Raw genomic sequence first — 12,382 nt, forward strand, 5'->3', positions numbered from 1 at the left:
TCGCAGATCTGGTAGAGTTAGCAATCCACCCGAAAGATATGGATTTTTTGTAGAAGGTTGCTACGTGGTAGATTCGGATGAACCAACCACATACCGTGATGCAATGTCCAAGAATGATTGTGACAAATGGCTTGAAGCCATGAACGTTGAGATGCAATCCATGTATGACAACCAAGTTTGGGAATTGGTTGAATCACCACTTAACACCAAAACTGTTGGAAGTAAGTGGGTTTTCAAAAGAAAAACTGATATGCATGGAAACTTGGATACTTATAAAGCAAGACTTGTAGCTAAAGGTTTCACTCAAACTCAAGGGGTTGATTATGATGAAACTTTTTCGCCTGTGGCAATGCTAAAGTCTATTAGGATATTATTTGCCATAGCTGCACATTATGATTATGAAATTTGGCAAATGGATGTCAAGACCGCTTTCCTAAATGGATATCTTGAGGAAGATGTCTATATGGTTCAGCCTGAAGGTTTTGTCGATCCAAAACATCCTAATAAAGTATGCAAGTTAAAGAAATCAATCTATGGATTGAAACAAGCATCTAGAACTTGGAATCATCGTTTTGATGAAGAAATCAAAAATTTTGGATTCATCAAGAACGCTGATGAGGCTTGTGTGTATAAAAAGGCTAGTGGGAGTATAATTACCTTCTTAGTATTGTATGTCGATGACATTCTACTATTTGGAAATGACATTCCAACCATGGAAAGCGTTAAGGCTTGGCTTGGAAGTAGATTTTCCATCAAGGATCTTGGTGAAGCTGCCTATATTTTGGGAATAAAGATCTATAGGGATAGGTCAAGGCGCTTGATAGGTTTGAACCAAAGTACATACATTGATAAGATCTTGAAAAGGTTCAAGATGGAAAACTCCAAGAAAGGTTTTGTACCTATTCAAAGAGGGACCATATTGAGTTCAGATCAATGTCCAAGCTCAAAGGGTGAGCAAGAGATGATGAAACAAATCCCATATGCTTCTGCTATAGGATCCATCATGTATGCGATGATATGTACTAGACCGGATGTGTCATGCGCTTTGAGCATGACAAGCAGATATCAACAGAATCCAGGAAACAGTCATTGGATGGCTGTTAAGAGCATATTGAAATACCTTAGGAGAACTAAGGATATGTTTCTAATATATGGATCTGGTGAGGAGGAACTCGCTATAAAAGGTTACACGGATGCGAGCTTCCAAACTGATCGAGATGATTCTCGATCACAATCTGGGTATGTGTTCACTCTTAATGGAGGAGCTGTCTCTTGGAAGAGCTCAAAACAGGAAGTGGTAGCATTGTCCACTACAGAATCAGAATACATCGCCGCTTCATTAGCAGCTCAGGAAGCTGCATGGTTGAAGAAATTCATTACTGATCTAGGGGTGGTCTCTTCCATTCAAGACCCCCTAGAAATCTTTTGTGACAACGAGGGTGCGATTGCTCAAATCAAGGAACCTCGTTCGCACCAAAAGACAAGGCACATAGAGCGGAGATTCAACTACATAAGGGATGAAGTTGAAAAGGGAAAGATATGTATTCGCAAAGTTGGAACTGATCAAAATCTTGCGGACCCATTCACGAAGCTCCTAGAAAGACCGAAACATGAGCGTCATGCGAGTGGCTTAGGACTTCGATATTCTAGTAATTGGATTTGATCTATTTTGTATTAAAGTTTAAAAGACTTTTGTAATTTAACTCTTTTATATGATTATGGAATCTTGAGTTAAATTCTAATTTTGCATGTTTAATCCATGAATAAGTTATCTTATTCTAAAAGTCCGTAGTCGATCACATTTGTGGGAACAAATATGAAGCAAGACTATTATGAACTAGGATTGGTGGTTATTCATAAGGAATGAATATGGAGCATAGGTTTGCTGCCAAAGTTCATAGATATTTGTGGGATACAAATATTGGACTGACCCGCTCTCAATATTACTACATGGAGTCGATTGACTTGATCATTAGTAATCTTGAGTAAAGGAGAATTTCATATTATCCTTAGACCTGAGATGTATATTGGGTCTTGATTTTCACCAAGTATTACACTTTGACTCTCCCCTTCGCTATTCGTAAAAGATGGTACATAAGGATGAGCTCGGGTGGAGTATAAAGTGATAGTGAGAGGCGTATACAATCAAGACGGAATTTGTTCCTCTTATGTGTTGAGAGTTTAGATGTCTAAGGCCTGATAAAGTTGAATTGTAAAGAGAATGATCACCTATGTCTCTTAGATCCAACATGACATCTAGCAACGAAGGGATATAATGATAGATTCACCTAAATCATATCAAGTAAGGGACTTGAAGGGATGATGTTATTGAATGGCACTTCGTCAAACACATTAGGGGTGGTGAACTGTTGTTAGGCGGTATTCACCACTTGCATTAATTTTCTATGTATCTCGTGCAAGTGGGAGATTGTTGGAATTACGTATGCCCGAGACACATACTTATACTAATGTGGCTAACTGTGTTTGATCCAAGTCGGGTCATACCCAATAACAAGCTAGACGACACCAAATGTATTCTTTTAATGAGTTGGTCATTTAAATGAATACCGAACACTACGTGTTTAGAAAATTGGTTTTCTAAACAAACACAGTTGAGGATTTAAATAAATTATCTGGGTAATTTGTTTATATAAATTAATTATTTAATTGGTTAAATAATTATGTAAATGCATGTACATTTTATAAAATAAGTTTTATAAAATAATTAGGAGATGTTTTAAATGGTTAAAACAAAAAACACAAAAAAAAAAAAAAAAAAAGGTAAAACCGGCCACCCATGTGGGTGGTAGTTTTGTCCAAACATATTTTGTCCTTTTGTGTTGACAACCTCCATATAGACCTCCAATCAAAAGACATGCAAATTAATCCTCTCTTTGTTATTTTTGAATTCAAGTGAGTTGAAAGAAAAATAACAAAAACTCTCTCTTCCTCCTCCAAAAACTCACGGCCAAAGAGGGGATTTTGGGAGAGCTTGGTGAGCTTGTTTAAGTGTTCTTAAATCCTAGCAATCACTTGGTGTTGTCACAAAAGCTTGGGGTATCACTATCTTGAGGTCTTCTTCTTTGGAGGCTTGCCATTCATCCAACATCATCTTCAACATCTTACTTATTCTTCTAAAGGTAGAAGAAGGTACAATTTACATTTTGTGAGCATATTGTTCTTGTAATTTTGATCCTTGTTCATTGGGTTTTAGTATTAACATATTGGTATGTCCATAACAAGATTTAAAATCTTAGCTTCCGTTGCGTTTTTCTAGTTAAATATGGTTAACTTGACTTTGATAAACTTGTATAAAACCCAACACCGTAGTCATGCGTTGAGCAACCTGCAACAGGAGCGGCGTTAGTACTAACAAAAAAAAGTAGGAGAATAAAAAAATTACCTTGCAGATGGCATGCATTAACAGCCAATCACGGTCGGCGGTAGCAGCGGCACGTTCAGCAGTCAAAGAGTCAATAGTCTTCTCATGAGAGGCCAGTGTGTCAGCCAACTTGCCCGCATCCGCCTACCTCAATTCAGCTTCCGCTTCCAACTTTTCAATATGTTTGCGCAAAGTAGCGTTTTTATCCTCGAGTTTGGCGGCAGATTCCTTGGCAGAATGAGCACGGCTGCGTGCATCAGCAAGATTAGCATTAGATTTCTTGCACGCAGCCTGGAACTCCTTATAGTGCGCAGCGCGCTCACGGGCTAATTCCGCCAAATTTGCCTCAACCTTCGACTACTTTCCCTCAGCAACAGTCAAAGCTTGGCGGTGCTCTGTTGCTTCTCCACCCGCCTTCCAAGTGGCAGCCTCGGTATTTTTCACTAATTGCTCCATATCCCTCATGGTAGCAGTAATCTCGATCTTCTCTGCATGAAGGGCACGATTATCGAGCACTAGCTCCGCTAAACTAAAAAGAGACTGGACTTGGTGAAAAACGGCGTCGGAATACAAACTCTCCCGAAGCTGGAATTTGCGAGCAATGCGCTCGCCAGGAGGAACAACATGTTCCGAAAACTCTAAACAGGTAGCAGGGTCCTCAAAATTGGCGTCGCGGGTAAACTTCTACTTAGGCTGATAAATACAGTTCGCCTCAATAGAATCACGGGGATCTGAATCTACACTTAATACCGCACCGCTGGAGCCACCACCACTGCTACCAGGAAAATCAAAAAATTTACCATGCACTACCGCCCCGACGCTAAAAGGGGGCAGCTGCACAATCTCGTCACCATCAAGAACATAAGTCTTGACTGGCGAGGACTGCTTAAACATCATAAAGACAGCAAATGAAACACCCGTTGACTCGCTGCTGAAAACCTTGGGCAAGTCGTCCACAATTGCCTTCATTGGTTCAAAAATTGACGTTGTAGACAGAGGTTCGGATGGAGTAACAGATTCCGCCTACACAGGGATCGTCGTCACGATGGTTTCGGCCTTAGACGGTCTAACCACACCCGTCATCATTGGCAAAGTTATCACCTATACAACGGGCATCACCTCAGGCAAGTTGCCCACACTTGTCATCATCGGCAAACTGGGAAAAACAGCCGCCAAGGAAGTGGCGACGGCAGAAACCACAGGAGCGTCCATCAAAGAAGAATTCTTCGAAACCCCTGCAACAATATCAGTTAACTTTAGAAGGGTAATAACAAAGAAAGATATAAAAAGCATAAAATGTTATACCTAGAGACTTAACCAAACTGATCATCTTCACAAACCCACCAAGGCGGGGCTTCTTGAAGCGGCGAGGCACCTTTTCTTCTTCTTCATCACCCGCAGGTGTAGACGCCGCATGGTGTGGGATAGTGAACGTCCCAGCGACAGCAGAGAAAGAAGACGAACTAGTAGATAAGAAAGTCATATCCACAACAATTCTAGGAGCAGAGGCTGCAGAAGACACAAGACCTATCGCCACCAAAATTGGAGTAGCGGCGAGTGGATTTTTGTCCACAACAGTCACAGCAGTCACAGGCTGTGAGACTGAAGGCAAGGAGAAGCCGACAGAAGCTTGGTAACAGGTGGTTGGGATTGATTCGGCGTCACTGCCGGAACCAAACGACTAAGCAATGTCGCCGACGAAGATACCGGAGGCCCGAACGGAACGCTGGACACGAGGAAGACATCGTCATCATCATCCACGGTGGCATCTTTCGGCGGCGCAATCGCTTTCCAACCGCTAGATTGTGCGCCTTTCCCACTACATTTAGGAAAGCGCACATTTTAAGACCGTTTACCTGAAACATCCAAATAACCAAATTTCAGGAAACGTGCAAATGAAAACAAAAAATGTTAAAAACGTACCCTGCTTTGGGAGGTGGCAGCGGTCGCGGAGGAAGTGACTGCCCCATAGGAAAAGGACACACAAAGTCGGAGGCGGTCTTCATGAGGATTGGCTCCTCACGGGGAACTAACTCCATCCGGCGCAAGACCTTGGTGCTCTCCGGCGCAGGTTGCAGGAGGAGCATGGGATCCTTCACCTCTGAAAAAGACAAAATCATTAGAAAAAGCTAAATAAATAAATGGAAGCCCATAACAAACAAGTAAATCACTAACCCTGACCACCATTATGGATTACCGGAACCTTAGTCGTATCCTCCTAGATACGACTCATGCCGAATAGCACCAATGCACGCTCTGAGTAGTGACGAAGTGGGGAGAGGCTGGCCTGTATGGTGTTGAACCGGTCCGTCCCAGAATAGGGGACTGGTTTAGGCTCAAGAAGCTCCTTCACGTCCGTGAAATGCATCGCATGGAGAACCATGCGCACAATAACGTAGAAGAAGACACACTTCCACTCGTGCAAACTCTTCGGCGCCTCCAAAGCAATGGCCTTGGCACTAGGACGGGTAAATACATTATACCAACCCTGGGTAAACACCAATGGTAGAAGGTCGCCATCTTATCAGTCGTGGGCGTAATGCCAAGGCAATGACTAGTGTACTCGAAATGGCGGAGGCGAGCCATTCCGAGTGGATGTATTTGGCTGAGGTGTAGCCCAAATGCATCCAAAACCTCCAACAAGAACCGCGTAATGGGCAAACGGAAGTTGCCCAAGAGGAAATACTCCTTATACACGGCAATCTTACCATTAGGAGCCTGTCGAACCATCTTTCCCGGAGCGGGAAACTCAGGCTCAAACTCAGGGCCAAGGTTGTAAACCTTGACCATGTTGTCGAAGTCCTCGGCAGACATACGACAACCGATGAATTCCATAGTATTATTCTTCTTAGTTTTGGTGGATTGAGATGACTCGGCCATAAGAAAAAAGGAGAGGAATCAAAGGAAAATGGAGTTTTTAAGGATAGAATTCTCGTGATTAATGAAATCCCAAATAGGTAACTCCCCCTTTTATACCCATTGCAAATAATGTAGGAGAGGGGTACAGAAGGGATGAAGGCCACGCGGCCCAATCTCCAGATGACACGCCAATAATATGATAGGAAATGTGTTACAGCTGGGCGTGTCACCGGGATTCTCGCCCACGCGCCTGACACAGACGAAAAAGCCGCATTGCGAAGCGTAACCATCGTCAAACGGTCGTCTCACTGACATTCATTTAATTAATCTTTTCCCGCCAAATAACACGTCATCATCCCAATGAGGATGAAAAGATGACAAGTGTTGCCAAAAATATGCTCCGGCATGGGATGGTTTTAAATAACCACCCGGGAAAATTAGGCTCCGCCATGGGATGGTTTTAAATAACCACCCGCCAAAATTAGGCTCCGCGATGGGATGGTTTTATATAACCACCCGTCAAAAATAAGCTCCGCCATGGGATGGTTTTAAATAACCACCCACCAAAATTAGGCTCCGCCAGAGGATAGTTTTTAATAACCACCCGACAAAACAGGCTCCACCATGGGATGGTTTTCAGTAACCAAACGTCCAAATTAGGCTCCGCCGTAGGACGGTTTTCATTAACCAAACGTCCAAATAAGCAATGCCAAATGATGGTTTCTAATAAGACAACCGCCAAAAAGGTTGCGCCATATGACGATTAACAATAATACGCATTAGCTACCTAACACAGGTCGCACCAGATAGTGGTTTTCATTAACTACCTAACACAAAACGAACAGCTAGAATACGCATTAGCTTTTAAAAGCCCATGATAAATCCATAGCCCCCCTTTCTTCAAAAAGGACAACTACGGACTAGGGGGACTTGTAGAGGTTGGGTACTGAACCCAGCATCATATTAGTATAACACCCGATAAGCGGATAAATTATGCGCTGGGCGGAAGACATGGCGCCACAACCATAAGCCTAATAAAAGTGGACAGATGGTGCGCTAGGCGGCCTGCATGGCGCCAGAACCATAGCCCAATATAATAAACATTCCCTGACACCTCGGGAATGGTAGTACTAAGATTCCACCAACATGGGACAAAAAGGAAGAATTGACATCGGGAATATCACCCAACCAATGGGGATCGGGCAACACATAAAGGACGGTACAAAATAGTACACCACGTCAATATCAAAAGGCTATGATGTCCACCAACCTCCACCTACCTCCACAATCGTACGAGTGGAGAATAAATTGGTAGAAAGGCTGACAAGGCAGTTGATCATACTCTCTCTTCTCCGACTATAAATACCTACATACCTTCAAATGGTAAAGGATCCACGATCCAATATTAAAACTCTCTCTCAATACATTCTCATCTTATTACCAAGTACTGATTCTCACACCGGATGGTGGTTACGAGAGAATCCCCCCCCCCATTCCTCGTAACGAGCTCACGGTGTTCTGTTTTGTAGGATATACTCATCTGCGCCAAGAAGGATTATAACCCATCATGGGAAATACTTAACCATCACCCTTGAACTAATCTGTTAGACTTAAGGGATGAATTCGTGTTTCTTCAGTATTATTATAAGAATATGAAAAACTGATAATTAGACATTTTAGTTCAATGACATTGGGTGATTGTAAGATTTGGGATCTCTAAAGTTTTAGGATCATAACAGACTCAAGAGAATTTTGCCATCGTGAAGAATTTGCTTTTTTTCAATGAGGTGTTTGATGAGTTCACGAATTGTGAAAATCAAAATATAAATGGTAGTCATTAAAAAAATTAGAAAAATCGTCACCACTTTATTATAATCATAATATTATTTTATGATTATGAAACACAAACTCCGGAGACATACAAACAGACCATCAACACTATGTTTCAACAAGGTGGCCGGTACGACGGCATTACACACACATTTTCTTTTGCCATTATTCAAAAAGCTTCAACAACTTGGGCTCTTCACCGTCGTTGCGTCCCGATCCCGCAGCCTGAAGCGGGTTGGAGTTGCTTGCACCAGCTGCCTGATTCTGGATCATCATTGCCCCCCATGCAGCTCCAGATAAAAAGCCAACTGAAGTTTCATCAAGCTCCGGAATCCAGTTTCCGTCATTAGGGCCTGCTGGCGAACCACCAGAAAGCACCGTCTGCACTGCAGCCTCACAGATATGCCAGTTTCCCGTCGCAAGGAGTCCCATGGCTCCGTTTATCGGGTTCGCAGCCCGCCCCGCTGCTTCAAACAGAAGCGATCGAAATAACGCTGCAAATATTTGGATTTTATTATTTTACATAAAAGAAATGATAAAATTAGTTTTTAATATTTAAAAAAAAAATCAACTACTGTATGACGTCCAGTCCTAGAGTATGTATTATTCTTGCATGAACTAATCCAAAAATTAAAAAATAATGATAATAATCTTTTTTTAAAGAAAACCAAAAACTTTTAAAGTATTAATAGCTTATTTATTAATATTAACATAAAACTATTGAAACATCCAAACTTAATATTTCGCAAATATCAACTATAAAAATAATAAGTTTTCAAAATATCAAAAAAAATATAAAAACTTATTAAAAAACCATAAATAAACAGAAGTATTTAATAGGTTAATTTTTTAAATTAATACATTAAATTATTATTCGTTAACTTTTACAATTTTATAAAGACTTAATTCTTTTAATATATACATATATATATATATATATATATATATATATATATATATATATATATATACACCTAGTTTTTCATGAAAATAATTAAAATCTTAAAATTATCAACACTTAATCTGTTCAAAAAATTATCTAAAAATATATATATATTCTGAGTATAGAAATAAGAGATCCAAACAAGCATATATATATATATATATATATATACACCTAGTTTTTCATGAAAATAATTAAAATCTTAAAATTATCAACACTTAATCTGTTCAAAAAATTATCTAAAAATATATATATATTCTGAGTATAGAAATAAGAGATCCAAACAAGCATTAGAATATTAAATTTCACAATCCATGCAATATTAATGGAAAACTAAAATAACAATCCAGAACATCAAAAAGCTTTGACCCTAATTAAAGCACAATCGTGACCGAATTAAATTTCATACCAATGCGTTGATCATCAGACGTTGCGTTGGAGACGAAACTGAGGAGATCGGTGCGGCCATAGAACTTGGTGAGGTAGAGAGTGGCGTGGCCTTGAGCGTCCGGTGATTGGATCCAGTCCAAACAAGGTCGGAGCACGCAGTTGGCATCACAGGCCTTGCGGAGAGCTCGGCAGCCATTGCAGCTCATTGTTGCAAATACTTTTGGTTTTGTGAAATAGGAGAATTAGGGAAAGAGAGATTATAAGGTTTAAAGAGGCTGATGTTGTCATTATGTATTTGTTGAGTGTTGGTGGGGTTGAAGGGTAAAACAGTAAATGTGAATTGTTATTTACTATAAATAGTAATATTGCATTTTGTACAAGTGTGACATCACTCATCACTCTCTTGAGTTTGTTTTGAAAAAATGGCTTTACAATAACGGCATTCGGTGGATGTGTGTTTTCTTATCTTAATTCTACATGACATCGGGGTGGAGGAAAGAGAGAGAATGGAGAAAAAGAGAGGATGAAAGATATCTGAAATTCCGTATTAGTTTATAAGACGGGTGTTTGAGAGGAGAGGAGTGAAAAAGAAGAACGAAAGAAACAAAAAGAAAAAATAATGATATATCATGTTGTTAGAGTGTCCGGATCCACAGAGCGTCTCAAGTTGATGTAAACCATTTCATATAACACAAAATAGTGCAAGAAACTTGAAAGAATCTGTGTGAACTTCTAACTATTTCATTAATGGTTGAACTGAACAATGTCATTAAAGTAACTAGATGAACATTTAAGAATAAGGTTAGTTATATGGAAAAAAGAATATAAAGGAATTTTATACGGTTGATCCATATATTATTCTCTCTTAAATCGAAATCGAAATCACAATTCAGGTCCATTTTTTTTCTTTGAAAGCATGTACGCACGCCTAAAATCCAGTGTTAGGTAACGTTTGTTATATAGGAATAACATGGGAAATAAAATAAATTATTGTGTGATAATGAAAAAAGTGTTATTTTGCTGCTTAATGCAATGGAATTATCTATTATGTATGGAATCTCATTCAATTAAAACCATATTTTTCTACCTCCCTTTTTTTTCTTTTCATTCACATTCACCGTATTTTCTCTACACCACCATCACCACATAAAAACAACCACCACCACCACTACCATCGCCACCACCACCGCCTGACCGCCACCACCTTACCACCAGCGCTACCACCATCGCCACCATCGTCACCGTAACCACCACAACCATTGTCACCGCTGCCGCCTGACCATCACTGTCACCACCACCGTCGCCGCCCTACCACCGCCACCCCCACCACCACAACCACCGCCCTTGCCGCCTGACAGTCACCATCACCATCACCACTTTTTTTGTCGTCGAAGCTACCACCACTACCACCATCGTCATTGAAGTTTTTTCTTTATTTTGATAAAATAAGATTAGCTAAGATAAGAGTGTTTTTTTTATTTATATTTCATTTCTGCAATTTTTTTGAATACTAGACAAATAAAAGTAATAATTCATTTTATTTCTATATATTAACAAAAATGACAGAAGAATAATAATGATCTATTTTATTTCTCTTATTTATTTAATTCTTTTTCTTATTTTTATTCACTGTTCATTTTATTATTTTCAATCAAACATATCCTTAAAACCATCTAATGTTAACTTGTGTAGTACTCAAACTCACTGCACTTTAATAGAAATAAATACCCAATGCTACTAAGAGCTTATCACAATTTTAACAAATATTTAACAAAGGTTTGTTGTATGGGAAAAAAAGAAAGTATTAAAGAAATCTTATATAGTCAATCCTTGTTTTTCTCACACAACATAATATAATCACAAATGATTTATCAGTCCTATCAGATCAACTCTCTCAAACATCTTTTTCTCTAATCTCTATCAACCTCTCAAGCAGGGCCATTTAGGGCGTGTTCTCGACAGGGGCCGAAATTTGTTTTTTCAAAAACATGCACTAAAAAATTTGTCTCTATATTTAAAGTAGTAAGAGATTAGGCCATTTAACAAAAAGTAAAAACTTATTTTTTATAAGTCACGGGAGGTGAATTTGAATTAGTTAATTGCATACGAATACAAAATAAACGCGGAGAAAATTTCGCACAACACACCAATTTTATTAATCAAGAAAATAGCACAAAACTTGATCAATTCTCTCAAAACTCGATTACAATTATATACGACCACAAACTCCTAATTTCTATTAAATAAAATTTATCTCTATCTAATAAAGAAAATAGATAACTATCTCTAATTGCAATAATAAATCAATGAGATCGATCCATTAGCTCGAGCCGGCCACACCTTCCCGACCCATATCTCGGGTTCGGGAATTAACTCAAACAATCACCCCCCACCTATTTTCCAAACTGGAATAGGCGGACTTTTTATTTCAAACATGTCTCTTTTGTTATGTTTGAGTTGACCCACAATTTTGACCTTCTCAACTTTCATAACTATATTGGTCTTCATCATCTTGGTCTTGACTTGGGAATTCTTTTGATCCATGAATATGTTCTTCCGGCTTTCCGGAATTCGATATTATTTGTAATCATGTCCCCGACCATCCCCTCGGCCGTATGAACTCGCACCATTCCTTTGGGTGCGATTTGTGTCGTATTATCGAGCGAACAAAAGTTTTCCTTGATCTGCTTTTGTTTCCTAATCATTGAACTCGCACCATTCCTTTTGTTTCCTAACCTGGAACTCCGACAGTTAATTTAATCGTGTGTAACTAGTTTCTCTTTTGAAACGCCTTCATCATAAGTTTGCCCTTGTCATTGTAGAAGTGCAAATAATCATCCTTCATATGAACATTACACTTGTTCTCTGTGACCGGGACTTATTATATTATCTTTAAACTTGGTATAAAATAAACATTGGATAAAACCCGACCATCATGTAACAACTCGGTTTTTTATTTAATATTTTTATCCATTTAC

General features: G+C 39.3%; 1 pseudogene; it reads right to left on the reverse strand.

The window, feature by feature from the left end:
• Nucleotides 1–8,236: 8,236 nt before the first annotated feature.
• Nucleotides 8,237–9,610, reverse strand: LOC143543682 (LOB domain-containing protein 37 pseudogene; annotated as a pseudogene).
• Nucleotides 9,611–12,382: the final 2,772 nt, after the last annotated feature.

The sequence above is a fragment of the Bidens hawaiensis genome, unplaced genomic scaffold (genome assembly GCF_021521415.1).
Source record: "Bidens hawaiensis isolate Kalapana, Puna unplaced genomic scaffold, B.hawaiensis_p1.1 tig00013250_1, whole genome shotgun sequence".
NCBI classification, from domain to species: Eukaryota; Viridiplantae; Streptophyta; class Magnoliopsida; order Asterales; family Asteraceae; genus Bidens; species Bidens hawaiensis.